Here is a 27,960-nt window from a genome sequence, read left to right on the forward strand (position 1 = left end):
ACAGAAATATTACAAGAAAATGTTTTCATTTTATTTAGGGCACGGCAAGGTTGGTGGGGTGGGGTAAGTAGGGTGGGAGTTGAGAGGGTAGTAGAGACAGAGAGAGAAAGAGAGAGAGAGAGAGAGAGAGAGAGAGAGAGAGAGAGAGAGAGAGAGGCCATGAGCATGTGAAGAGAGAGGAGGGAAGGAAAATGGGGAGAGAGCAGGAGCAGGAAGGCAAGAGCAAGAGAGAGAGGAGTGGGCAAGCAGTCCCTTTTATAGTGAATCAGGCATACCTGGCTGTTGCCAGGTAACTGTGGGGCAGAGCATACCTGTTGCCAGGTAACTGTGGGGCAGAGGTTAGACAAAATGCTAACACCTGCCACTGTCCACAGAGGAGCCTGATGTGAATGACTGTCAAGTGGATCCCATGCGGAAAGTCAGGTACCACAAAACTGATGATGCCCTAGACAGCAGGAAGCAATTTAAGAAATCTGATGCCCCTATTCCCCTTTCATCATCAGCTTCCCCACCACCACCTTGCCCCACCCCCTTCCTTTATGATAAGAAAAAAGGAGGTATGTTAGCATCAGAAGCTGTTTACAGTCAGTTTCAGAATCCAGCGATGATGTCATCCCTAGGCAACAAGGACCCTCCTGTGACTATTGCCACAGCAACGTTCACACATACCCTACCCACCAGTGCTCACCACCACATGTTAGGATTCAGACACAGGACAAATAACTGAGGTGCATATTTTACATACCAGAGAAGATCTATACTCCAGGTTCTTCCAGAATCCCTCAGTCCCTACCTGTTACAGGGCACAACTGACATACCCTGACCTCTCCCCTGAACTTTCCAGTTGAGGGTTGCACTTCTCTTTCCCAAGAAGCCCTTCCAAATATAATCTAGGCTCTCTCTCCCTCCCTCCCCTCACTTAGTGCACTTTCTCTGTTTCTCCCCCCCCTTCTTTTCTCCTTCCCCATGATGACTTCACTGACCTCCTCCTGTGTGGCTGGTGCACTCACCAACTAGTTGGTGAGCAGCTATCTAATAAACATGCCTATATATTCTAATATGACTTAAATTGATCATTTGACTGGTGAAGAATAATTTACCAGAGGAGATAAAAAATATTTTCATAAAAGCTTTATAAGGTTGAAAAGATTTGTGGGATATTGGCCCATAGTGGGCAAACTAACTTTGATTGCAGATTACAATATAAAGCATGTTACCAGTATATCACACAATACCACAGGACAACATAGGTTATAGAAAGAGCCAATCATATCTTAAAAGAGATGCTTATTTAAACAAAAGGGAGAGTAAGAACCCCCAGGGACCAACACCCTTCACAATAGTCCCAAATAATATAAAATATCTTGGTGTGACTTTAACCAAGCAATTGAAATATCTGTATGACAAGAACTTCAATGTCTGAAGAAAGAAATTGAAGAAGATCTCAGAAGATGGAAAGATTTTCCAGGCTCATGGATTGGCAGAATTAATATAGTAAAAATGGCCATTTTGCCAAAAGCATTCTACAGATTCAATGCAATCCCCATTAAAATTCCTACTTAATTGTTTATAGAGATAGAAAAAGCAATTTGCGAATTCATTTAGAATAACAAAAAAACCCAGAATAGCAAAAACTATACTCAATAATAAAACAACTTCTGGGGGAATCACCATCCCTGACTTCAAGCAGTATTACAAAGCAATAGTGATAAAAAACTGTATGGTATTGGTACAGAGACAGGCAGATAGATCAGTGGAACAGAATTGAAGACTCAGAAATGAACCCACACACCTATGGTCATTTGATCTTTGACAAAGGAGCTAAAACCATCCAATGGAAGAAAGATATCATTTTCAACAAATGGTGCTGGTTCAACTGGAGGTCAGCATGTAGAAGAATGCAAATTGATCCATTCTTATCACCATGTACAAAGCTCAAGTCCAAGTGGATCAAGGACCTCCACATCAAACCAGATACACTCAAACTAATAGAGGAAAAGGTGGGTAAGAGTCTCGAACACATGGGCACTGGGAAAAATTTCCTGAACAAAAAACACCAATGGCTTATGCTCTAAAATCAAGAATCGACAAATGAGACCTCATAAAACTGCAAAGCTTCTGTAAGACAAAGGACACAGTCATTAGGACAAAACAGCAACTGACAGATTGAGAAAAGATCTTTACCAATCCTACAACTGATAGAGGGCTTATATCCAAAATATACAAAGAACTCATGCAGTTAGACCGCAGGGAGACAAATAACCCTATTAAAAAATGGGGTTCAGAGCTAAACAAAGAATTCACAGCTGAGAAATGCCTAAAGAAATGCTCAACATCCTTAGTCATCAGGGAAATGCAAATCAAAACAATCCTGAGATTCCACCTCACACCAGTGAAAATGGCTAAGATAAAAAACTCAGGGGGTTGGGGATTTAGCTCAGTGGTAGAGCGCTTGCCTAGCAAGTGCAAGGCCCTGGGTTCAGTCCCCAGCTCCGGAAAAAAAGAAAAGAAAAAAAAATAAATAAATAAACTCAGGTGACAGCAGATGCTGGTGAGGATGTGGAGAAAGAGGAACACTCCTCCATTGTTGGTGGGATTGCAAACTGATACAACCATTCTGGAAATCCATCTGGAGGTTCCTCAGAAAATTGGACATTCCACTACCTAGGGACCTGGCTATATCTCTCCTGGGCATATACCCAAAAGATGCCCCAACATATAAAAAAGACACATGCTCCACTATGTTCATAGCAGCCTTATTTATAATAGCCAGAAGCTGGAAAGAACCCAGATGTCCTTCAACAGAGGAATGGATACAGAAAATGTGGTATATCTACACAATGGAATATTACTCAGCTATCAAAAACAATGACTTCATGAAATTCATAGGCAAATGGATGGAACAAGAAAATATCATCCTGAGTGAGGTAACCCAATCACAGAAAAATATACTTGGTATGCACTCATTGATAAGTGGATATTAGCCCAAAAGCTCGAATTACCCAAGATGCAATCCACAGACCACAGGAAGCTCAAGAAGAAGGATGACCATTATGCAGATGCTCCCACTCCTTCTTAAAAGGGGAAAAAAATATCTATAGATATGGAAGCAAAGTTTAGAGCACCAACTCAAGGAACGGCCATTCAGAGACTGCCCCACATGTGGCATATATATATATATATCTCCACCAAAACTAGATAAGATTGATGAAGCTAAAAAATGCATGTTGAAAGGAACCGGATATAGATCTCTCCTGAGAGACATCCAGAGTAAGTCCAATACAGAGGTCAATGCTAGCAGCAAACCACTGAACTGAGAACAGGACCCCCTTGTGGGGCGGAGGGGAGGGGGATTAGAGGAAGGATTGAAAGAGTTGAAGAAGTTTGCAACCCCATAAGAACAACAATGCCAACCAACCAGAGCTTCCAGGGACTAAACCACTACCAAAAGACTATACATGGACTGACCCAGGGCTCCAACTGCATATGTAGCACAGAATAGCCTTGTTGGGGCACCAGTGGAAGGGGAATCCCTTGGTCCTGCCAAGGTTGGACCCCCAGTGCAGAAGAATATGGGGGGACAGTAAGGGGGATGTATGGGGGAAATACCCGTATGGGGGAGGGGGAAGGGAAGGGTTGGGAGTTTATGGACAGGAAACCGGGAAGGGGAATAACATTTGAAATGTAAGTAAAGAAATATATCTAATAAAAAATTTAAAAAAATACTGCACCAGAAAAGAAATCCTCCAAAGGTCTTAATCAAATACTAAGTATCTAAAACAAATAAAGGGAATTTAAAGTTGTAAGGGGAAAAGACTGAGTAACACATGAATACAACCAACCCATTAGAATAACACCTGATTTCTCAATGGACCCTCGAAAAACCAGAAGGACTTAAATGCATGTTTCTCCAAAATGTAAGAGGGCTCACATGTTGGCTTAAACTACTTTACCCAGAAAAACTGTCAGTTACAATAAACTGAGAAAGAAAAACAATTCAAAATATAAACAAATTTAAACAATTTCTATGTACCAATCAAACTTTAACCTGAAGAATTTAGTCATACCCAAGAAGGCACAAGAAATAAATAATCCCAGTTCAGGACATCAAAGTGGCAGCACACACCTTACCAGTTTACCATATCAAAGGAGGGGAGCACACCATAACATCGAAAAACTGGAATCGATAAACATTATCCATGTATAACTGTCAACATTTACAATCTCAAATCTCCAATAAAAAAGACTCGGATTCTTGGACAAAAAAAAAAAAAAGAAACTTAAGGTTATCTTGGACTTTCTTTTTTTTTTTTTTTTGTATACTGATAAGAAACTAAGGTTGTTTTGTTTCATTCTATATTGATAGAAATTTAAAGTTGTTTTATTTGAATTATTGTATAGTGATAGGAATGTAAGGTTGTTTCATTAGAATATATTGTAGTCTACGGCCATACCACCCTGAACGCGGCCGATCTCGTCTGATATCGGAAGCTAAGCAGGGTTGGGCCTGGTTAGTACTTGGATGGGAGAATATATTGTAATAAGCTGTTTGTTTAAAACATAATGTAAAGTTCTAGTTTTGTGTAATTATTTTTATTGTGTGTCAATTGTTAGTGTTAGAGAAAAGACAACCTTGAACAAAGAGGGGGGCACAAAGTGGTAATTTCTAGGTGTGTTGCAGACTCACACGATGTTTTGCTGAGGCAAGATCCATGAGGGGACACATGATGTTTGGACAGATGTAGGACTCAGTGGACAGTGGCAGCAAGCTTGCATAGCTAGCTGTGCAACTCTTCCTTGGTCTTGTGTCTTTGCTGATCGTCACTTTGCTGCAAGAGGCACAACAGAGACCTGCCATTCCGGCTGGTCCTGGTCACCCCCACTGACTTGTGCCAATTCAGAGGAGACCCGGTGGTTTCTGTTGGATCATGCAGCCATTGCTGATTTGTGTTTGGTGACACTTTTGAACTGGACTGTTGCTACCCTGACACTACTAGACTAGACTGCTGGTATCCTGACAAATGGAGACTGGAATTGTCCCAAAGAACTACTTTTAAGGTCCATATCCCCTTGTCTTTTATCATCTTTTCTCCCCTACCTTTGGGCAGTTGACTAGATAGGGGGTTGAAGTGTTTAAAGTGGGTCTTGAAAACCCAAGCCTATAGGTCTCTCCCCAAAAGCAAAGTCAGAGAAGCCAATGTAACAAGTAAGCTACATCAGGAGGACAGGTCACCAAATAGCAAAGGGAAACTTTCTATCAGTGCTTTAGAAGGAATCCCAATGTGAAGCCCCACGAGTGTCACTGGTGAAGGGACAGAGAGATGCGGGTCTATACTTCCACCTCACTATGAAGAACCAGCCTGCCTCATCTTAGGGTTAAGAGTCATCTCATAGTAAGGACAAATGAGGTCCACCCCTGGTAACGATTAAATGTTTATCAAGGATTGGGTTATGCACCACCAGTAACCTTGACTACAAATGGTTCTGTATTGCCTGTTTCAGGAGACGGCAACCACGTCCTTGTTTCAAATGTTGTTTTTAACTGTAAGGGTCTGTGATTTGTGAACAATGATACAACAGACTCAAGCAATATGCAATAGCAAGGAGTGTTTGCTTACTCCTCAGAGAACCTGCATGCATGTGTCCACCATGCACTGGGATGGAAGGCGGAGGTGTGGCCTCTGCAGGGTCAATTTAAAGCCTGTTAAGGCAGGAGTGGGTGACTTTTACCTTTCCTTCCCTTGATTGATTGGGTACGGATGTCTTTATGATTAATAAGCCTCTGGGGGATTTAGGGGACTTTTGCTGATTAACTATACTGGCTCAAGCTAGGTGGGGGAGGGGGGGCACCTTCTACAGGTTCCGACTGGAATTGACTTGTTTTGGACTCTTCCATTTCTGGAAAACAGAAACTTAGCCCTAATCCTCCAAATTGCCATTTTGTAGCCTGTCATGGCGTCAGCCTGACTCTGGCTAGTTCAGTCCTCTCAATAACCATATTACTACCCTACCTTAGTTTCAAAATGTTACAGGGCCACTTGTGACTATCTTGTTCCGCCCACTTAGCAACCATGGCCTTGTTTCGGGAGGAACTAACTTGTTATGCTTGGGTTCTGTTCCGCTCCTGTAACCCCACCCATTTTGCCCTCCAAATTGCCCATTTGGATATTCCCTACCTGGAGCGATAAAAGCATTGCCGTCCTCTCTTGAAACCCACCTTAGGAAGAGGCAGCCATATACATGAATAAAATAACGTTTGTTTTAATTAAATAATTGGATTAATTAAATTAATTTGGCCATGATGATTTGGGTCAGTGGTCTTTCTCATTCCATCTTTAGGATTAACAACCAGCTTCCAGAATCCCTGAGGCTTTTAGAAACACCAAGTCAGGCCAATCAGGATTTGTGACTTCAACAATAAACAGAATTTAAGGACGGAGTAGCCAGCAGAGAAGGAAATGGTATTTAAAGATATTTTAATACAGTCATAAGTGTGGGGTTTGAGACACAGAGAAGCACTCAGAAGAAATTAAGAGCAGGGGTGGGCGCAGGGAAACAGGATGAGGGGGAATAAGACATTGGTTCTCCCAGCATTAGCCAGAGCTACTCACTGGCGGCTCTTAGGTTTCACCTCAAAAGTGGGCTAAGAAACTGTCAGGTCCCAAAGGAACTTAGGACAAATGGCTAACTGTGGCTTCTCAGCTCACTCAGTACCTGTGGCTCCTCTCAGCTCTTCTCATGATGCCCCCACCCCAACTCAGCCCAGGGGCTTTGTAGCCTTCCCTTCCACAGATACTCTTTCCTGCAAACCCTGCCATTTTGGTTTCACCCTTTGTGGGTTCCCTGTTATTGTTGTTATTGTTGTTGTTGTTGCTTTGCAGTTTTTTGGTTTGGTTTGGTTCTCTTGGCTCTCTCTTTTCTTTCCTCTCTCTTCTCTTCCTCTCTCCCCCCCTTCCCTACCTCTCTCCTCCCAGTGCAGTCTATTGGTCATGTTTAGTCCACTGCTCTCTCTCCCTGCTCTGGACTCTCTCTGTACACTGTGACTGTGCACTCTCATATCTACAACAGCACCTTCCTTCTCTTACTCTCTCTCATATCTACAACAGCAACCTTCTCTCAGCTGGACTTTAGAATACTCATGTCCTCTTGCTCATCCAGAAACCTTCCTTCCTCCTTCCTTTCTCTTTTAATAAAGGACAAATGTGAGGTGGTTCTGGGGATGCTTCGGGTAGAATTATAATCTTATAAAGTCAAACCAAAGTTTGTGCAAAGTTAGTACATGTTCTTTTCTTGCAACGGGCTTTCTGTGGTGATTCCTAGAAAACTGCAGGTTTATGGCTGGAAATGGAGAGGGATCTAAACAACTGGTGATCGTGCTAGAATTCTTGGTTCTGTGCTGGCAAATGTGTCAACTGGGTTCAAGAGTGAGGCAGCGTCTTTTCTTCTCATGTTCCTCTGGGTTTTTTTTTTTTTTTATGCTGCCTAAATGGTAGGTATTGGAGATATGGAGATGAGATTGTTCAATATAGTAATAGAGAGAGCAGCAACCGTCTGTGAAAGAGAAGCTGACACATGATCCCCTTCAGAAAATGCAGGTTATTAAGAGATAGTCCTTGAATTGTGCCCAGGCCTTAAGGTGTAGGAGGGGACACTGGATAGAAAAAGGTACAATAGATAGGAGAGGCCAAACTGCCATCTTAAAGGGAAGGAGAAGCTTCCCTTTAAAGCCAGGAGGAGCTTCTTTAAGAATGAGACCAGAGACTGCAGAATGCTCAGTCCCGTGTGGAGCATACAACTGCACCCACCGTCCAAGGCCCAGGGATAATTGTGGAATAGGGGCAGAAAGACTGTAAGAGGAGAGAGTTGGTCATTTATAAGGAAACAGTGTCTTTTGGACATGGAGGACAGATGCTCATTTGAACTCACAGTGGTTATAACAGCATGCACAGAACCTGTGAAAGCCCAAGCCAGAATAAATCCCAGCAGGAAGATGGGAGATGGGCACAAAATCCCACCCATAGACATGAAGCTATTGGTAATTGTTAGATACTGGCAGAGGGAGAGACAGTTTTCATCAAGGGTGTTGCCCCTAGTAAGTCAACCATACTCTAGTGTAAGAATTTTATATGCAAGAATATTTGGACAGCACCAACCAGTTTTGATGAGTTTTTTAAAAAAATTAGATGGAATGGGGATGTAGATGTAAGAATTGAGAAATGGGTGAATAGGATCAAGATACATACAGAATGCTCAAATAACTAAATTTTAAAAAATATGAATGGGAGACAGAGGGAGAGAGAAGAGAGGGAGGGAGGGAAGGGGAGGGGGAGAGAAAGGAGAATGAATGAAAACAGTGCCACCCCAAGACAAATAGTGAGAGAAGACCAGGGAAGAATTGTGAGGGGAAAAAAAATCCCTAGAGCAAGCCCCAGAACAAAGCAAATTTATAAACGTTTATAAATTTGGGAAGATGACGGGAAGTTTCACATCACATGATTTAGTTCATCATAGTGTACGTTTGACAAAGAGCGTGTGCTGTGGTGTTTGAATCCACTGGGGAAGACCAAAGCTTAGACTCAATTCAAATTCAGATTAAAAAAATTTGTTCTTACTGCTAGTCGAAGGACAGCAAATTTAGAGCCAAATAGAATGGGGGCTGAAGGGATTTAAGTGAAGTTTAAGTCTCTTTAGCCACACTACAGGGAGTTGTGTGTAAATTATTACACAGGTCGAGCACTCTGGGGCAGTGTCACTAACTGACTGAGACAGAGCAGGCAATAACCCAAGGCTATCAGATGAGTGATGGATGTCACATCCCTGCATTCCCCTCTGGTTTTTTATTGTGTGGACCATATCATTGATTCATGCTGAAGGACAGGTTGATACTGAGCCCGAAAAGCCAATATCTTAACAGAGCTGACCTGTTCCTTGACATATGCTAACAGCCAATGTAGAATGTGTGAGCTGATTGGACTGCCAGAGAGCAGTAGGAGAATTGGCCCAGCTAGGGCACTTAAAATGGTGGTGAGCCAATGGAGTCCAAGAAAAAAGAGACTAGTACCAGTCAGAGGCTCAGCTCACTCTTTGGTTCTGTGTGTGTGTGTGTGTGTGTGTGTGTGTGTGTGTGTGTGTGTGTATCTGACAGCATGTCGCCACGGTACCAAGATTCAGACATAGGCCTGGGGGATTTAACCAAAGACAGAGACTCGGGTCATTCATGCTATGAGAATGCCAAGGCTTTTCTGAGGTTCACAGAATATATACCCCAAGTCCACCGAGTGGAAAAACCCAGGAAGCACAGTGGAAAAACAAGTTTATGCCTCAGGATAAAATGGGAACAAAAAACAGGAACTAACTCAAACAGCAAAGGTAAGGATGTTCTTTTCTTAAGAACAAAAGCTTCCATATGCATTAGCAAGATTCAGCAGGGGGCAAACACTGAGGGGGCCCAGGAGGGTCTGATGTTTCATTAATCAACTTATTCACTTTGCATCCCAATCACAGCTCCCAGTCCCCCCTACAACACCTGCCCTCTCCCTTCCCTTCTCTTCCAAGAAGGGGGAGGCTCCCACCTGGGTACTAACCCTCCCTAATACATCAAGTCATTGCAGGACTGGGCATATTCTCTCACACTGAGGTCAGACAAGGAGGCCCAGTTATGGGAAGAGGAACCACAGGCAGGCAATAGAGTCAGGGACAGACCCTGCTCCAGTTGTTGGGGGTCTTACATGAAGACTAAGCTACACGTTTGCTACATACGCAGAGGTGGTCTAGGTCCAGCCCACATATGCTCTTTGCCTGATGGTTCAGTCTCTGGAAGCCCCCAAGGGTTCAGATTAGTTGACTCTGTTGGTCTTCCTGTGAATCCCTATTCCCTCTTGGTCCCTCAATCCTTTCCCCAACTCGTTTACAAGTCTCCCTGAGCGCCATCCAATGTTTGTATGTGGGTTTCTACATCTGTTTCCATCGACTACTGGGTGGAGCCTCCCAGAGGCTATTACCATCAATAGTGGCGGGCATAGGCAGGGACCCACGGGATGGGTCTCAAAGTCGTCCAGTCATTGGTTGGCCATTACCTCCATCTCTGCTCCATCTCTGACCCTGAACATCTTGTGGGCAAGACACATTTTGGGTCAAAGGTTTTGTAAGTGGCCTGGTGTCCTTATCCCTCCACTAGGAGTCCTGCCTGGCTACAAGAGGCGGCCACTTCAGGTTCCCTATCCCCCACAGCTAGGAGACTCAGTTAAACTAATTTCCATAGACGCCCAGGGAGGCTCAGCTCACTCTTTTGCCCTGTTGTTTATATTTTTCTGAACCTTATCCAGTGTTTCCCAAGTAATTCCTGAGTTATTGGCATAAAAACCACATTTTTCACCTAAAGTCACATAAAGTCCTCCTTCCCTTAAGAGTAACACATAGCCCATGTTACAAAACCATTTCTGCTAAAGAATCTACCTGTCTTTCAGATTGTCCTTTAGGTGTTGTATATCTTGGTCTGAAGAGTTAAATTTCAAAAAGTTAGTCATAAACAAGGTCCGGACGTACCTGAGGGAGACTATAGGGCTTGCCGGACCATTTGGAGCCACCCCCTCCCCTTCCTTCACTCCCTAGAGGTGAGTCATCCCCCTGCTGAGTGTGATGGATCATCCCACCCCACATTGCTGAGCGGCTAGGTAGCACGTGCTCTTTGCTGATGTAATCCCGCGCCAAAAGTAACTGTGAGTCCTTTGAATTAGCCAATCCTGTGTAACCGCGTGAAATTCCATGGCTTTCCCTATATAAACCCCCACCTTTAGAGGCTCAGGGTCGTCGGCCCTCTATCTCCTGCGTGAGAGGCGTGGCATGTCGGCCCTAGACCTTGGTGTCGGCCCGAGATCTCGTTAATAAAGCTGCCTCCTTTCGGTCCCCAGCTCCGAAAAAAAGAACCAAAAAAAAAAAAAAAAAAAAAAAAAAAGCTGCCTCTTGTTATTACACCATGAATGGCTTCTCGAGCTTCCTGGGGCATGCCGCCATCCCGAGACTGGAGCGAGAGTCCCAATTTGGGGCTCTTTCATTTGTTCTTTCAGGTCTACATTACTACTCAGGGTTTTAAAATTCTGATCTTGAATAATTAGGGCTGACCTGCCCAAGATACCTGCATCTGCAATTTCTGCCATCACTAGCAGGGGCAGAACTATGACTAAAATTACAATTCATTCTCTCTCTCTCTCTCTCTCTCTCTCTCTCTCTCTCTCTCTCTAATCTAATCTAACCAGGTCTTGTTGGCGATCGTAATGAGTATTCTCTAAATGCAGGCAAAACATCTTTTACCTTCCTCTTCAGTATACAGGTCAATTTTTAGGAGGATAGGTTAAAAGATATATGTTGTTGTTGCTGCTGCTGCTGCTGCTGTTGTTGTTGTTGTTGTTCAGTGTCCCCCTAATAGCCACCGTACATCTACTGAGTCCAAACATGCAGACCCACCATATCCCTAGAGGAACCAGGAAGGATGTGCTAATGTAAGGGTCCATGATTCACCTGAGAATGACACCCCAGTCTCAAATAGTAGTGTTTTATTCTGCAGGATAAGTCCAGCATGAGGGGTCTACTATTCCAAAATGGGGAGACAACCAAATGAGCTCACAGGCCCGATTTAAAGCACTTAGGGGAATTCCAGGGTAGGTAACCGTTAGCTTGCTCCATCTCTAGGGACATTCCAGAACCATTTCAGAGGCATGGGGGCTGGAAAATATTGCTAGGGAAGTCTGGAAACTGTTGCTGACCAATTGCTCTTGGTTCAGGCCAAGTGGCAGGGCAGCTTCTGATGGCAAGACAGTTCTGACTAGCTGCCTGAAGCCTGGGGTTTCTTCTAGTAATTACCTGCCTGGGCTTGCCTGGACTTGCCTAATTCTTAGGCCTAGTCTCAAAACTACCAATCTGAAGCTCTGTCATGGAGTCAACATAGCCTTCTCACCAATATGTTCAGACCTGTTGATTACAAACTTGGCCACAGGGGGCTTCTGAGGGATCATAAATTGAAGAGATTAGGCAAACACCTTTTCCTTGGATGTTCCCCTAAATCAGCTTAGTTTCCTCTGGACTACAATTGAGATTCTTTTATGGTGCAGTGTTTGGGGTGATAGAAAAGTTGACTACTACCCCTACATAAAAGGGGTATGGGGTGCATGGGGTGACTAGGATCTAGCAAAGCCTATGCACTAACTTCAAAATCTCAAGCTCAGAGACATGGTCAAAAATGGAGTTTGGAAGGCTAGAGAGATGGCACTGACTGCTCTTCCAGAGGTCCTGAGTTCAAATCCCAGCAACCACATGGTGGTTCACAACCATCTGTAATGAGATCCGATTCCCCCTTCTAGTGTGTCTGAAGACAGCTACAGTGTACTTATAATAAATAAATAAATAAATAAATAAATAAATAAATAAATAAATAAACTTTAAAAAGAAAAAAATGGAGCTTGGGGTCTATTTTGGGGCAGGGACAGAGTTGTGTCTGTCACCATAGGCCTCTCAGCAGTGTCAGAGGACTGGCCCACTCTCACTGGTGATGAGGGTTTTGGGGGGAAGGAGAGGAGGTTCCTTGGAATAGCAGCTTTTGTAAGTGAGTTTAGGGGATTACCAGGTAGGGTGACATTTTTTTTACTAGTGAATTTCACACCAGGTAAATCTCCACAACCTCTCAATTTGAATATGAACCCCCAAGATCTGCCCTGAAGCCAGCACTTGGCACTTAATTCATTCCAGGCCCTAACCTTCAAAGTGAAGGGCTTATAAGTTTTAAGTTTGTATTCTGATTGGCAAGCCTGAGGAGGGAGGACTTTCCCATTGAAGGAAGATGAAGGGGTCTTTATGTTCGCTCCAGTCCATATAAGAGCCTCCAGACTCAGCTTCACAGCCCAGGGCAGAGCAGTAATCTTCTCTATGCCTAGTATGACAGTGTGGGACGAACAAAGCAATGTTTTCCTGTATGATAATCCTACAACTTCCCACAACCCGGTGAACATTACTGTAACTCTCATAGTCCACCATTAGGTCATTGCTATCAAAGAAATGAACCGATGGCCGCACTCCTGTCTGGAAGAGCCCACTGGTCCTCTGTCTTAGTAAATCCCCATAGTCTAGCCCAATTTTCCTTCTCATATGCAGAATGAGGACCTCTACCTATAAGTAGTAGAATCTAGCAGGTCTGGATCAAGCATGAGGGTGAGAAAACAGAGCTGGGGCCCAACGTTTGTAATGGCCACACTGGCTCAGTGGCTGCCCTTCTGCCATGGCATCAGCAAATCTGTTGCCTCGGGCTTCAGTCGAGTCCCCTTCCAGTGCCCTGGGCAATGGATGATGGCAAGTCTTCCTGGCAACCAGATAGGGGGCTGAGATCTCTTATTTTCAGTCTCCTTTCTTGCTCCTGGTACAAGACACAGTGACATCACGCAGTGGCAAAGGCACACGCTGGCTCTCATAGTACATGGTCACAGCCTGACCATTTCCTCAACTTAGTGACTGAGTCAAGTCCTCCCGTTCTGCCTTTTGAGCTGATGTCCTCTGAGACAGAGATTGGGCCCAGATTACCCCTGTGAGTGTCACTATGGCTGCCCCTGCAGACCTAATCCCATGGGGCACACAGCTGCTCCCATCAGTGAATAATGTGGCACCTGCCTTTCCAAGGGGCAGGTCTCAAAGATCTGACCATCCACTCTACAGGTGTTCAATGACCTGCATGCAGTAATGGTCTGACTGTTAGATCAGGCAGGAATAATGCTGGGTTTAATACTGAAGGACTCTGTAATAGGCCTAAGCTTTGCAGACAGGTCCTGTAGAAGTCCCTTCACCTGCCTTCCTAACCATTAGATTGCAGTCCTAAAATTAGCCACAAGTCCATTCCCATTGGATACTGATTCATTCCTTAGACTAAATACCAAAGGACAGCAATTGAAAAAGAAGGGGGGGGGGAGTGACAACGAACCCCAGAGATAGATTACAAAGTACATTACTGACTTTAAAATTCTTGAATTTTAAGGGGGTGGGGAAAAATTCTTGAATTCTAATGATCAGAAAAACATCAGCTGCTGAGAAACATTGGATTATGGAAAAAACTGCTGAATTAAATCAGCCTGTTTATATTAAGGATGTACTAACTTCAAAATGAAAGAAAGGAAATGTGTTACCACTTGGGGAGAGCTTTGTATTTCTTTCCACAGTAAAAGAAAACCTGTGACTTTCTTCCAAATTGGTAAAATACAGATTTGACAGAGGAGGACCCCTGAAGATCCCAACTGCAGATCCCTTACCATGGAGATATTTAATAAATGCAAGTTAATAGTTAAGCAGTCAAACTTGTGGTCATGTCAGGTACTAGTCTAGTTTATTACAGAAATGTGTTTCCAAGGTTGAACAGATGTTGAATAGCTAGAAACAAACAACGTTTGCCTATTCAGGTAAACTACAAATAGATGGTCTTCAAAAACCTCAGAGATCTACAGAATATGGCATTTAAAAATGTTTTATTGTTACTAAAAGACCTTTTTTTTCTTTTTGGACAAGGAGACAGGTCTGCTTGCAGCACCCCATTCTACTTCAAGGGAGAAGATGAGCATCAGAGGACCTCCATATGGAGTTTACCTCAGAGATGGCACGCTAGCCACTGCAGAAACTGCCCTTCAAGTGCTGACAATATGCTGTCCAGTTTACAACATGCAGTGAAGTCAGCTGCTGAGCTTTGCCAACATAGGGTAAGCAGTCCTTCATAGAAAAGTCTGTCAGATATTCTGGGCCAGAAGGCTGAAGACGATGCTCCAATGACTGAGGGAAACTCTGTCTAGGCAGCCGACTGTCTCTGTCGTTTCTATAGTTTTGGAGTCTGCTTCCCTATACATTTCTATAGTTTTGGAGTCTGCTTCCCTATACATTTCTATAGTTTTGGAGTCTGCTTCCCTATACATTTCTATAGTTTTGGAGTCTGCTTCCCTATACACTTCTGCATACTCCGGTAATGTTGATTCCCTCCCTGTCCTCTGATGGAGTTGAACACTAGGTAGTTATGTTCTCATAATTAAGCTTAAGTTGTTTAGAATTTAGGAAAACGTTTTAAGGTCTGAGGTGTTTTTAGGTTCGTAATGTACTTTATGATAGAAATTGATTTAGGAACAGAACTCTGAACTCACCAAGATAGGACAGATAATAGAAGACTTTCTCCAAGGTTGCCAAACACATAGGGATTGGACATTGTGAATGTCCTCTTACCTAACAGTTCTCATAATTGTTAGTATTGTTTATAGTTTATTATTGAAAGAGATAGAGACTTTTATTGGACTAAAAGAGGGAAATGTAGTGGGAATCTCTTGCATACTGTATGGAAACATCACCTGTCAATAAAAAAATGATAGGCCAATGAGTTGAGGCAGGAAATAGGAAGTGGGAGTTCCAGTAGAGAGAGAGAACTCTGGAGTAGAGAAGATGGGATGGCTACACTAAGGAGAGATAACTAACCACATGGCAGGAGTCAGAATAGAATAAGTGGAATAATTATGTTAGGAGCTAAGAGGAACAAGCGAAAGCTTTTGGCCTAGGCAATTATTCATAAATAATTCTGTCTCAGAGTTGTTATTTCTGGAACTTGTGCATGGGTGGGAAAGCCCACAGCTGCAGTGTGGCCTTTTGAAACCTCAAAGCCTGCCCCCAGTGACACACTTCCTCCAGCAAGGCCACACCTCTCAATCCTTTTCACATAGTGCCACTCCCTAATGACTAAGCATTCCAATATATATATAAGCCAGTTGGGGCCATTCTTATTCTGACCAACTGCACTAGCATGCAGGTCCCATACCATCCTCATCCATCTCTTAGGAAGATTTTGAACACAGAGAAAGTATTTTTTGCCCCTATATTTTTTTAGGCATTTAGGATATGGACACAGACTCCAAGATCCTCCATTGGACAAGAGAATCCATCCCCTGTCATTCTCTATAGAGAGTTTTCCTGATCAGGGCTACACGGCTGAAGACAGGAGCTCTTATTTCCTAAAGCTCTTACTTCCCATGCTTCTTTATCCTGTAATGAGGCAAGCATGCAATCTCCTGCAGGGGGATTGTGTCCCATCCTAGGAAAAGGGCACTCCTTGAACCTGGGGACTTCCTTGCACGTGTATTCTCAATTTAATACATTTTACTCAGGAATTCAATTTTTCATAAATAGTGTTTTTTAAATATACCTGATTTTGAATTATCATCTTACATTAAATAAACCATTTTGCTTCAAACTTTTTTTTTTAGTTACTTGCTTTAGGCTTAACTCTGACAACATATACAGAAGGTTATATGATGAGAGATATAAATTTGTCTCTGCCTCCAAGCTTGTCTCCGTAAATGAGTTACATTGGTATTTAGCATGACTATCAACAAAATCCTGAGCACACTGGGAGAACTTGATCATTTGTAAGACGACAGATCATTAACTTCTGTCTTATCGTCAACAGTTTACATAAGTAACTCTCATAAGATTAGTATCTTTTTAAACTTTTTATTGATCCTTTGTGAATTTCACGTCATGTACCACAACCCCACTCATCCCTTCACATATCCACCTTTTAACCTTGCAATCTCTCCCCCAAAAGAAAACAAACAACAACAAAATAAACAAAAATCTCACCATGGAAGCTGCAGCGTGTTTCAGTGTGTCCCCCACTACCCATTTGTTCAAACATCTTTACTTGCAAATGTTCATTGCAATGAGTTATGCGTCTGGTTTGTGGCCTCTGACTTCTGCTACACCATCGATATTGGATCCTCACCAGGACTCCTCTAGGATATTCTGTTGTTTCCCTGTTGATCCTACGGCTTTGGATCTCCAGGGCCAGACTCTTCATGCACTTCAGAAATTCACAGATAGGGCAGATATTAGGGTGGGCCAACTCAAACCCTGGATCTGGTCCTGGCTGGTAGCTGAGATGTTCATCCTACCAGCTCTCATGGACTCACACAACCAGTGCAAGCTCTCCAGCATGGCCCCAGCCACCTTACCTAGTACCACAGAGCCTGAAAGAGCAGGGCCAGCTCTCCAGCTCTCATGCCCTTGGGCTGGCAAAGTGGAAATTTCTGGTTTCTCTGGAGATTCAGTTGTGTCGTGTGGTGTTTTTCTGGAAGCTGTCTTATGAGAGGACATTTTGCTGAAGCTGACACGTGAGGAGGCCTGTGATGTTTTTCTGGAGTGGACACCTGAGAGGGCGTGTGATCTTTGGAAAGAGTATAAGTAGAACCCAACAGACAGTGAAAGGACACACTTGCATTGGTTCGCCTTGCAACAATTTGCTACTCTTTGCTGGGCTTTGCCAAGGACTCCCTTGCACTGGTACACCTTGCAATGCCTTTCTAGTTTTTGTTGATCATTGCTGACCTTTGCCTGCCATGACTTCGTAACAAGAAACGTGCCAAAGAACTCCTCTCAATAGTCCAGCTGCTTCTTGCTGTTTCCTCTGACTTGTGCCTATTTGGTTTGGAGTCTTGAGGTTTCTGCTGGATCAAGCCACTGCTACTAATTCATGTTTGGTGTTTGCCAATTGGACTGGACACCATTAGTGGTTTGTCTTTGGTGTTTGCTATTGGACTGGACTGTTGATATCCCGATAATGAAGGTTGGAATCACCCTAAAGAACTACTTGTAAATAGGTCCACAACCTTATTTCCTATTAACTATCTTTTTCTCCTACCTTTGGTCAGTGCACTGGAAGGGAAGTTGAAGTGTAAAAGAGCCCTAATTATAGCAGGTTTAAAAAAATCTAAGCCTACAGGCTGGGTCACCCATACCTTCCCACCAGGGCCAGCTCTACTGTGCTACCCAGGACAGGGGCAGGGTCTGCTCTCCTGATACCTGCAGCTGGCAGGAAAAATTAGTCTCTTATTTAGGGTTTCTGTTGCTGGGACAGAGCACCATGACCCTAAGCAAGCTGGGGAGGAAAGGATTTATTTGGCTTACATTTCCACACTGCTGTTCACTAGCAGTGAAGTCAGGAAGTTCAGAAGAAGTCAGGACAGGAACTCAAGCAGGACAGGAAACTGAAGGCAAGAACTGATGCAAAGGCCATGGAGGAGTGCTGCTTACTGGCTTGCTCTCCATGGCTTGCTCAACTTGTTTTCTTATAGAACCCAGGACTACCTACCCAGGAATGGTACCACCCACAATGGGCTGGGCCCTCCCCCATCAATCACTTATTAAGGAAAACTTCTACAGCCTTTCTTAACTGATCATATGGAAACATTTTTTTCTTTTCTTTTCTTTTCTTTTTTTTTCTATTCTTTTTTTCGGAGCTGGGGACCAAACCCAGGGCCTTGCGCTTGCTAGGCAAGCGCTCTACCACTGAGCCAAATCCCCAACCCTTTCTTTTCTTTTTTGTTTTGTTTTTGTCGTTATTGTTTTTTTATCTTGTTTTGTTTTGTTTTTGTTTTTCAAGACAGAGTTTCTCTATGTAAGGGCTGCCTCTGCTGGGATTAAAGGTGAGTGCCACCACCACCCAGCTTGGATGTATTTTCTTAATTGAGGCTTCCTCCCTGATGACTCTAGCTTGTATCTCATTGACATAAAACTATGTAGCACAATTAGGACTTTACAATTTATAGCTGTAAAGATTTTGAACCTTAAAACTTATAACTTTTGAATTGGAGCTCTCTTAGTATTAAAATGAGCATAAGTCATAGATACAGTCCATGGAGAATCTGGGAACCATTTTCCTTGTCCTTTTATAGTATAGTTCTACAAAATGTAAATTAGTTTATTAGATCTTTTACATAAAGTATTTTATCATAAAGAATATAATCACAAGAGAGGACAGTAAGACTGGGTCTCATAAGGAGATATTTATAAGAATAAAAGGTTCGTAAATATTCTTACTATAGTTTTTATAGTTTTCCCAAATGGCTAAAGCTTAACAAAGTTAACAAAGCCATCCCTGCTTACTGTTCTTCCTATTTCCTAAACAACAGTTGAATCCCAGTTACATACATAGCATGCTGTAGCAAATGAAGACCAACCGTATGTCAGTTTTTAACTAGCATTAGGTTAACATTTTGTCTGCTTAGAATTTTATAAAGTTTAACCTCTCCCCCAACCCAATGGTCTTACAGATCCTGGAGGGGGGAAACAGTTTACATCCTAGTAAGAACTTCAAAGCTATACGTGACCTTGAACGGGGGAACAGTTTGTAAACACAACTGAGATGTAGGAAGAATATTCAGAGAACTAGATATCTGTAATTACCTTTAGCCATTTAAACTTTTGTATATAAATCTCTCTTGATTAAAAAAATTTAAACACCCTGAGATTTAACAGCAACAAATAAATTCATCATTTGTTGTAAAAAAATAAAATTTCTAAGGGAGATGACAGTGTTAGACAATATCTAGGGCCTTTACTAAGTTTATCTAACAGATTTCTCATTGCTGTGGACTCCCTCCCTGTTTTCAGTTTTTAGCCTGTTACTTCAGTTCTTCCAGAAAACCTTGAGGCATCGTGCAATCAAGGCCTAATTGCATAGGACGCATTGGAAGGCACAGCCAGACACCAAGACGAAGGGCCAGTGACCTCGCCTTTCTGCTTCTTCCTTCGGTTGTGCTTATTTTAAGCAAGTGCAGTCGTTATAATTGAGGGATTATAGACAGAGTCATTTTCTTCAAAGCCAGCCTGGTGTGCCTACAGATGAAGGCAGATAACTTTCTGAAGATCTTAAGCAGTGTTTTTCTCCTATGAAGACATCAAGTGGTCAATATATAAATACCTGTAACCTAGAGGGTATCAGACAGGAAACTATAAAAATACAAGTGAGAATACCCAGGCTTGGTGGGCCAGAAACAAAGTCAGACCAAAGTCATAAAGAAACCTTAAGTACAGACAAATCTATACTCAGGGGAGCCAGGCTTGGAGACCCAGTGGAAACAGTGGGCATTAGGACCCAGTAACTTCTATGCCAGGTTTTCCTTCCAAAACTCTCAACCAAGGAACTCTACTGAAAAACAAACAAACAAACAAATAAACAAATAAAATCCTCGCCCTGCATAGAAAATGTTGCCCTGCACTCTGTGGCTTTCCTGAGATGAGTTCCTGGATCACTGGCTGGCAAAGGTGCCAGGATGCCTGGGTTCTGAGGGTGGAGGAGCAGCTGCTCCGTTTCTGCACACACTGTAGGTCCTCAGCTTCTGCAGCCGTTATTCGCCCTGTTTCACACACTGTCCTGATTAGAACTTACCTTGACTTAAGGCTACAGGGTAGGGGAGCACTTTCAGAGAAGGGGGATGGGATGTTTGGAGTTGAGGCTTTGGATGTGGCCAGAAGCAGGAGCTGAGGACCCAGGATGAGAAGGGTTAAGATGAGCTGGGTCTTATGTAGGGGAAGGGGCCTCAACCCAGTCTCCATTTCATCTTACCTTTTAATCACAGCACTCATGAGGCAGCAGCAGAAGCAAGGGGATCTCTGAATTCAAGACCAGCCTGGTGTACAGAGAGAGAGACAGAGACGACAGAGACAGACAGAGACAGAAAGACAGAAACAAAGAGAGACAGAGAGAAAGAGAGACAGACAGAGACAGAGAGAGAGAAGAAAAAAAAAAGAACTGAATTCAAGCCTGCAGTAGCCATTGTCCAATGTATGTTGTAGTCATATTGGTAGAGCCTAGCAAGAGTAGCTGATCTGAGATCTCCAAAAGGAGTTTTGTTTTGATTTTGGTGGGCTTGTTTGTTTATTTGTTTGTTTGTTTGTTTGTTTGTTTGTTTGTTTGTTTGTTGTTATCCCACCAAGCTAAAGGAGTAGTTTGGGCATAGGTGATTCAGAACCCATGTTGGATGTGGAACAGTGGTCAAATGCAGCCCAGTACCCCAAATGTCACATTGACCAAACAGGCCTGGAAAATAGGAGGTCATCCCCAGACTCAGAACCTTCCAGGAGTCAAGCGATCACCAGGCCATCTAAAGTTCCTGGAATTCTCAAACTAGTGAGTCTCCAAGGCCCATGGAAAGCTCCCACAACCTTAGGCCTCGTCTCAAATTGAAAGACAAAAAAAAAAAGGCACTCCCTTGAGCCCTTGAGACCTTACCAGGTCACCTCTGGATTAGGTCCCGCAAGTTACCATGGCTCCAGCATTTTGGCTGTGTGGGATGTGAGTTTTGTCTGAATGGAGAAAAGCCTCCTACCCAGGGGTCAGAGCATGTCAGAATGAAACAGAAGGGAGGCAGATGGCCCCACCTACTGAGAGTAGTGAGTACAGGACCAGTGAGTACAGAGAATAAAGGAGCTCTGAGCGGAGGGGTCAGACCAGGGCCCATCCTGGGTTTCAGCACCAGATGTTAGATTTCTCAGGCAGCGTAAAGAGAAGGCAGAAGGAGACCAGAGACTGACTGACCGCAACAGATGAGCCTGTGTTTATTAGGTCATACAGTGAGGTGTACTTGAACAAGGAGGGGTTTGCCAGGGGGAAAGGCTGGCTGTGACCCTTTACAGGAGCAGGGTGAGGGACTTGTGAATGAGAAACTGTTGAAGCTCTGGGGGACGGGAGAGGGGCTACTGTGTGGGTCTGCAGTCTCCCCTTCCTGAAATTATTTGCCCCAAGTGGGACAGACTATTTGGAAGACAGGCTGTCCCTACAGACATTCCTTTTGAACTGATCTATATAAGGCAGAGCAAGGTCATGGGTAAGCTCATGAGAATCACACTTTTACAACCAAGACCTTTGATCAACTTAGACAACTATTTACCACCAATGGTTTTCTTCTTGGTAAGACAAAAAGCACTTGGGAGGCAGAGGCAAAGGATCTCTGCGAGTTTAAGGCCAGTCTGTCTATGTAGCAAGATCCAGGACAGCCAGGGCTACATGGTGAGACCCTATCTTAAACATTAAAAATAAATAAATAAATGAATTTCAGGCTTTGTTCAAAGCAGCACTTACCTACAGCCAAGAGAGCCTGGCCAGTGTCATTTTAACCTAAAAAGTAAATGATGGTCAAAGTCCCCTTTCTATCCCCATTTAGAAGCCATCTAGGAGGAACATAGCTTATTGTAGCCACTCCAGCAGCTACCACAGTACTTGAGAGCAGAGTCCAGTGATTAGTGTTCATTCTATCACAGGTAGTGACTGTGTCTTTTCCACACAGTCTTCTGGGTTGGCTGGTTTAAAATCATTGGTGCAAAGGAACTGAAGGAAAGGCAGGAGGTGTCCAGGTTTGTGGAATGCGGGAGTGGGGGAGTGAGTGTAAACAAAAGTTTTCCCAGGTGGAGGAGATGGAAAGATTTTAATTCCTTTGCATAAAAGTTTTGTAAGATAGGGGAAAATTTGTAGAATATTGGCCCTGGGTCGGATAGTTATTTTTGATAGAAAACTATTGGTTTTCTTACAAGAAGAGTAGGGAGATCAAAAGTCAGAACTTGTGACTACCATCATACCAGTGAAACAAGGTGATACTGGCTAACTCTAAAAACTCACCTTATGGGGTTGGGGATTTAGCTCAGCAGTAGAACGCCTGCCTAGCAAGCGCAAGGCCCTGGGTTCGGTCCCCAGCTCCAAAAAAAAGGAAAAAAAAAAAAAAACTCACATATACCTGTCTCAACATTCAGTTTTACTACGTCCAGAAATGGTAAGTGTCCCAATAAATTGAGAGCCTTACCAGATAAGAGGGTAGAGAAGCCATGGCATATGAAATCCACTTCAGTGAAAGCCCACCCGAGTCACAGATCCACTCATGAAAGGTTCTGATGGGGGTCTGGGAGGGACACTGAGACAGACTGTTAGGGCTAGAAGTTTATTAGAAGAGTCGTTAAAGCCACAGATAAAGAGACAGTCCACAGTATCATGGGGGCTTGGAGAAAGGCTCAGAGATGAGCAGCATGGCTATGTACCTGCAAGTCTGTTAACTCAAGACAATGTCTCAATAGGTGCCTGTGAGAGAGGGAGGCTGCTACAGGTACCGTGGATTCTAACATCACACTCCTGTCTTCAGTTGTCATATACTCAAGTCTTTCAAGCTACTGTTCTGCTTGCCTGCAAATAAAACTCCTGGGAACATTACGGAACAGAAGGATTTTTCTTGCTACAGCTGTGTTGTTTGAACACAATAACTAGCAACTCAGAGTTCATAAATGCTTGACAGAGTGGCAAAATGTGTGTGTGTGTGTGTGTGTGTGTGTGTGTGTGTGTGTGTGTGTGTGTGTGTGTGTGAATATATGCCCGAGAAATGCAGAAGAGAATGTCAAATCCTTGAGTATTGGATTTACAGGTGGTTATAAGCCACCAGACATAGGCTGGGAACTGAACTCAGTTCCTTTAGAAGAGCATCTCGGCAAGCCATCTTTCCAGACCTGTATCTGAGTGTCTTTTAAAGAGTCCGCTAACCAACACCACTGCATTGGCAGTTAACTTTCGAACATATGAACTTTGGGGGAAACAAACCATCATCACCTTAGATTTTTGTTGCCGTAATAAAAACCATGACCAAACAACTTGAGGAAAAGGAATTTACTTCACCTACAGCTGACACCACCAGGGAAGTCAGGGCAGGCACTCAAGGCAGGAACCTGGAGGCAGGAACTGAAACAGAAACAGTGGAAGAACGCTGTTTACTGTTTTGCTCTTTCTGGATTGCTCAACCTGCTTTCTTAAAGAAGTCAGGACCCCCTGCAGAGTGGCGTTGCACCTCACTACTAAGGTTGTGGTCTACCATGTCCAGACAGCTCTCCTGAGCTCATCGTAAAATGGAACAGGGTTTCCTCTTCTCCTCTTCTCCTCTTCTCTGTGTGATCTGGGGAGCCAACCCCCAGTCTTCTACCTAAGGAATGTCACATAATCCTTGGCAAAATTACAGGTTCAACTTTCTCTTTCCAGATAAGAACCTCTTCAGTAAGCACCCGGGATCTTTGGAATGCCTCTCCATGCAAATGAGGCATCCCCAGCATGTTAAGTTCCAACCAATGAAACTTCATCCTAAGAAGAACCTTCCCACTCTCTAAGATTTATATGGAGCCCTTGATTCACCCCAAATAAAGGGTATGCGTACAAACTATTTAATTGAATACCGTCTTAGAGAGCTGTTTCATTAACTATTATCTGAGAGGGCTGTAACAAAATCCTCTGATAAGTCCTCACCACCACCACCACCACCACACACCCAGTTGGACCAGCATCCTGCAGACCCCACCCCTCCAGGCTCTGCTTTATCCTTCCAGGAGCAGTGCCTGGACACCCTATGGGAGGAAGTAGAACTTGGAACCACCTAATGGTGGCACCACTCCTTGTTAGCTGAACCCTCCCACATCAATTATTAATCAAGAAAATGCCCACAGACTTGCCTAGAGACTGATCTGATGGAAAAAGTTCTCTCTTCTCAGACACTTTGTATCAAGTTAACAAAACAAAAGCAAGCAACCAGGGCCAACCAGTGGTGGTAAACGCCTTTAATCCCAGCATTTAGGAAACAGAGGCAAGCAGATCTCTGGATTCAAAGCCACTTTAGCCTACCAAGAGAGTTCCAGAACAGCCAGAAACACAGAGAAACCCTGTCTCAAAATATCAAAGGAAACCACCACCACCACCACCACCACCACCACCACCACCCCCCCCCAAAAAAAACAGGAAAATGGACCCCTTGTCAACTTGACACACCAATACATTATTATTAAACCACAGCCTTTCCTTTCTTATTTATCCCCAATATTTCAGATTAATATTAACATCACAATAAAACATAACTTTTTTAAAAAGTTCAACAGTCTTTAAAAGTTAGGTTTCTTTAAAATAGCCAGCATCTCTTTAAATGTCTAAAGCCTCTCAGCTGCATGCTCCTTTAACATAAACAATAAGTCACATACTTTCTTGTTGGGGGTCCAGGAATCGCCTTGCAAGTCACATAAACACCAGTCTCAGTCAGACAGGGATAGTTTACTGAGCACATACCGCAGGACTGATTGGCCAAGGCCAGGGCCCAGACTCAGGAACTGAATCACGACATCGAATTAAGGTCCTTCGGGGCTTTTAAGCCTAAAAATCCACAAATATCTGTGCCAACTTACTCCACCAATCAGGATTTAGGAATAGAGGATGTCCTCAGGAGCATGTGTTTGTTGTACACTTATCCTGCTCCCATTGGCGGGGGTATTTAACTGTGACAGGGGACTTGCCTTGTCTAGCATTCATGTCCTAACTTGCCAACCAGGATGTCAGTTACCCACGTACATGTCTCTTTCTGCCAACGAGGATATCAGTTCCCAGGGAGTTCTTGGGGACTTGAACTTTACTTGACCACTACTCAAAATGGAAGTCTTATTCCAAATAGTTTCTTATACTGGTGCAGGTGTCTCTCTTATGTTGGGGTCCATCCCAGGGACAGCTTATAAAGGCAAAAACCATAAAAGCAGGAAGTGCTGTTGGGTGGTTGGTTCAACCTGATAGGTAATCTCTCTCTTTCTCTCTCTCTCTCTCTCTCTCTCGCTCTCGCTCTCGCTCTATCTCTCTTCTTCCCTCCCTCTCTCCTTGAATTTTATTTTGAAACAGAGTCTTATTCTTCCCAGGTCTGCTGGCCTAGAACTCACTATATAGCCCAGGCTAGGCTTACACTCAAAGTGATCCTCCTACCTTAGCCTGCTGAGTACCTGGATTACAGGTGTGAGTTCCATACTCACCTTCGTTAACTACCTGCATGATACATATTGTTGTTATGAGTAATTCCCCAAAGGGGTTTCAGTCTGTCGAAGGGAACTATACAATTGCTACACAGCAGAGGTAGAAACTCAGTCAGGCTGCATCATTGGATCTGATTCTTTGAACAAAACAACCCCTGTTTGAGATGTTCAAAGACATTGCTCTCCCCAAGGAAATATCAGGGTGGGTGCTGACTTCTTGGGAGATTGGGTTCAAGATAATCAGCAGCAAGACATAGCTTTTGGAAAAGAATTTGACCTTCACATTCATCTTTCCTCCATTTGTCGACACAGCTCTTGCCTCAAAGGGTATGGCGCTGTTTATTGTAGAGTGAGGTGAGTCACTGTGGCTTGGGAGGAAAGGTTCAGACAACTTCAAGTATCATGTCCCATCTCTCAGCCCCAGGTGCTATTTCTTTACACCTTCACCCTGGAGCTTCACAACATGGGCAGGTCTGAGGGTGTTGTTCTTGCTTTCTTGAAGCTGACAATAGCCTGTGGCTGATTTTGGTTGCAAAATTTGGTTCAGAAATTACAAAGATAATGCAAGATATTCATCAAAATTCTGAGTGTGGGGGACTAAAGAGATGGCTCAGTGATTAAGAGCACTGGCTGCTCTTGTAGAGGACCCAGGTTCAGTTCCCAGCACTCACATAGCAGCACAGAACTAGCCAGAGCTCCAGTTGCAGGAGTAACTGATGCCCTTTTCCAACCTTCCTTGGGCACTGTACACACACACACACACACACACATACACACACATACATACATACACACACACATACACACACATACACACATACATACCTATATATATACATACACACATACACACATACACACATACATACACACACACACATACACATACACACACATACATACATACATACACACATACATATACACACACATACAAACACACACATATACACACATACATACATACACACACATACATACACACATACATACACATACATATACACACATACATACAAACACACACATATACATACACATACATACACATATACACACACATACACACATATACACACACCTACATACAAACACACACACATACATACACACATATACACATGCAAACACACACACACACAAGGCTACTCATGTACATGCAGGCAAAGCACTCAAATCCATTAAAATTTTTAAAAGTGTAGCAGTTCTGAACTTTTTACTTTAAATCTGGTATCTAGAAGCTGTCAGCTCTTTTCCACTCTGCCTACCCCCATGGTTATGACAGCTAAATTGTTGCCCCACTGGGGATGAAAGTTGGGGGATGAGTGGCAACAGCTTTGAGCTGGATTTAGGCTTCCTTCCCATGCACATGTGAGAATCTGCCTCTATCTCATGAGCACTTTTATGCCTCCTCAGAGGTTCCTGGGTCAGCCTGTTGCTCATAAAGTTCTCCCTGGTCTGTGGCTACTCTCCCTGGACTGGACTAGCTAATGTCCAGTCTCCTTTCAGATAGCCATCTGAGACCTCAGCCTCAGCCTCAGGACATTCAGCTATGATGTCTGTCTACACAAAAACTAAGACCGGCTCAGCTATGACCCAACTATGTTCCCTAAAGCCCACGAGTTGGAAGCACAGTTTTCAGATTCATGTTTGCTTCTTTTGTGATCTTTGCTGTTTGTTTGTTTGTTTGTTTGTTTGTTTGTTTGTTTGTTTTGAGACAGGGTCTCTCCATGTAGATCTGGCTATCCTGAAGCTCACTGTATAGACCAGGCTGGCCTCAAACCTACCTGCCTCTGTCTCCCAAATGCTGGGATTAAAGACCTCTGTCATCGTACCTAGCCTCGGACTCACAGGCTAATGGTATTTGAAAGTAGGCCCTTTAGGGAGTAGAGTTAGGATTAGGTCAAGTCATGAGGGGAAGGCCTCTATGCTGGAAAGAGTTCATCAGTGCCACAGCACATGTGTGGAGGTCAGAGGACGACTTTGTGAAATTGACTCTCTCCTTTTGTTAAAAATATAGAAGAATCTTGGTGTCACACAAAAACAGGAACAGAGCAAAATCAGTATGGCAAGACAATTTTGTTTTGAAAAAAGAACTTGACAGAATTCAAACCTGGCTAGTAAGCCCTCAGGGCAGCGTGAGTGGGGTCGAGGTGCCAGGAGGATCATTTGGTGGGTTCGTTTTCTTCTTTTTCTAATGCAGAATGATTATGCCTTTCCCCCACATTGGAGGAGCTCACAGTCTTTCTGGATATGAAGTTTTGAAGTAATCGGCACAAAGGTAGTGAAGGAAGGGGGTAAAGTGTTTCATGCCACCAT

The 27,960-nt window shown here is 43.5% G+C and overlaps 2 long non-coding RNA genes across 4 annotated transcripts in view; one reads left to right on the forward strand and one right to left on the reverse strand.

The window, feature by feature from the left end:
* The window catches only part of LOC120095697 (uncharacterized), a 59,337-nt gene extending 48,731 nt beyond the window's left edge, over positions 1 to 10,606 (reverse strand). The window contains exon 1 of one of the 3 annotated variants that reach the window (XR_015633674.1): positions 10,546 to 10,606. This is a non-coding gene — a long non-coding RNA (uncharacterized LOC120095697). Of the gene's footprint in view, positions 1 to 311; positions 446 to 10,545 lie in introns of those variants that run through there. The other 2 variants (XR_015633672.1, XR_015633673.1) reach the window with 2 other exon arrangements.
* Positions 328 to 24,026, forward strand: LOC102550088 (uncharacterized). Its single transcript, XR_015633675.1, has 3 exons — positions 328 to 423; positions 14,539 to 14,726; positions 23,849 to 24,026. It is a non-coding gene; the product is annotated as an uncharacterized LOC102550088 (long non-coding RNA).
* The last annotated feature ends 3,934 nt before the right edge of the window (positions 24,027 to 27,960 follow it).

Source organism: Rattus norvegicus, chromosome 11 (genome assembly GCF_021556685.1).
Source record: "Rattus norvegicus strain SHRSP/BbbUtx chromosome 11, alternate assembly SHRSP_T2T, whole genome shotgun sequence".
In the NCBI taxonomy this organism is placed as follows: Eukaryota; Metazoa; Chordata; class Mammalia; order Rodentia; family Muridae; genus Rattus; species Rattus norvegicus.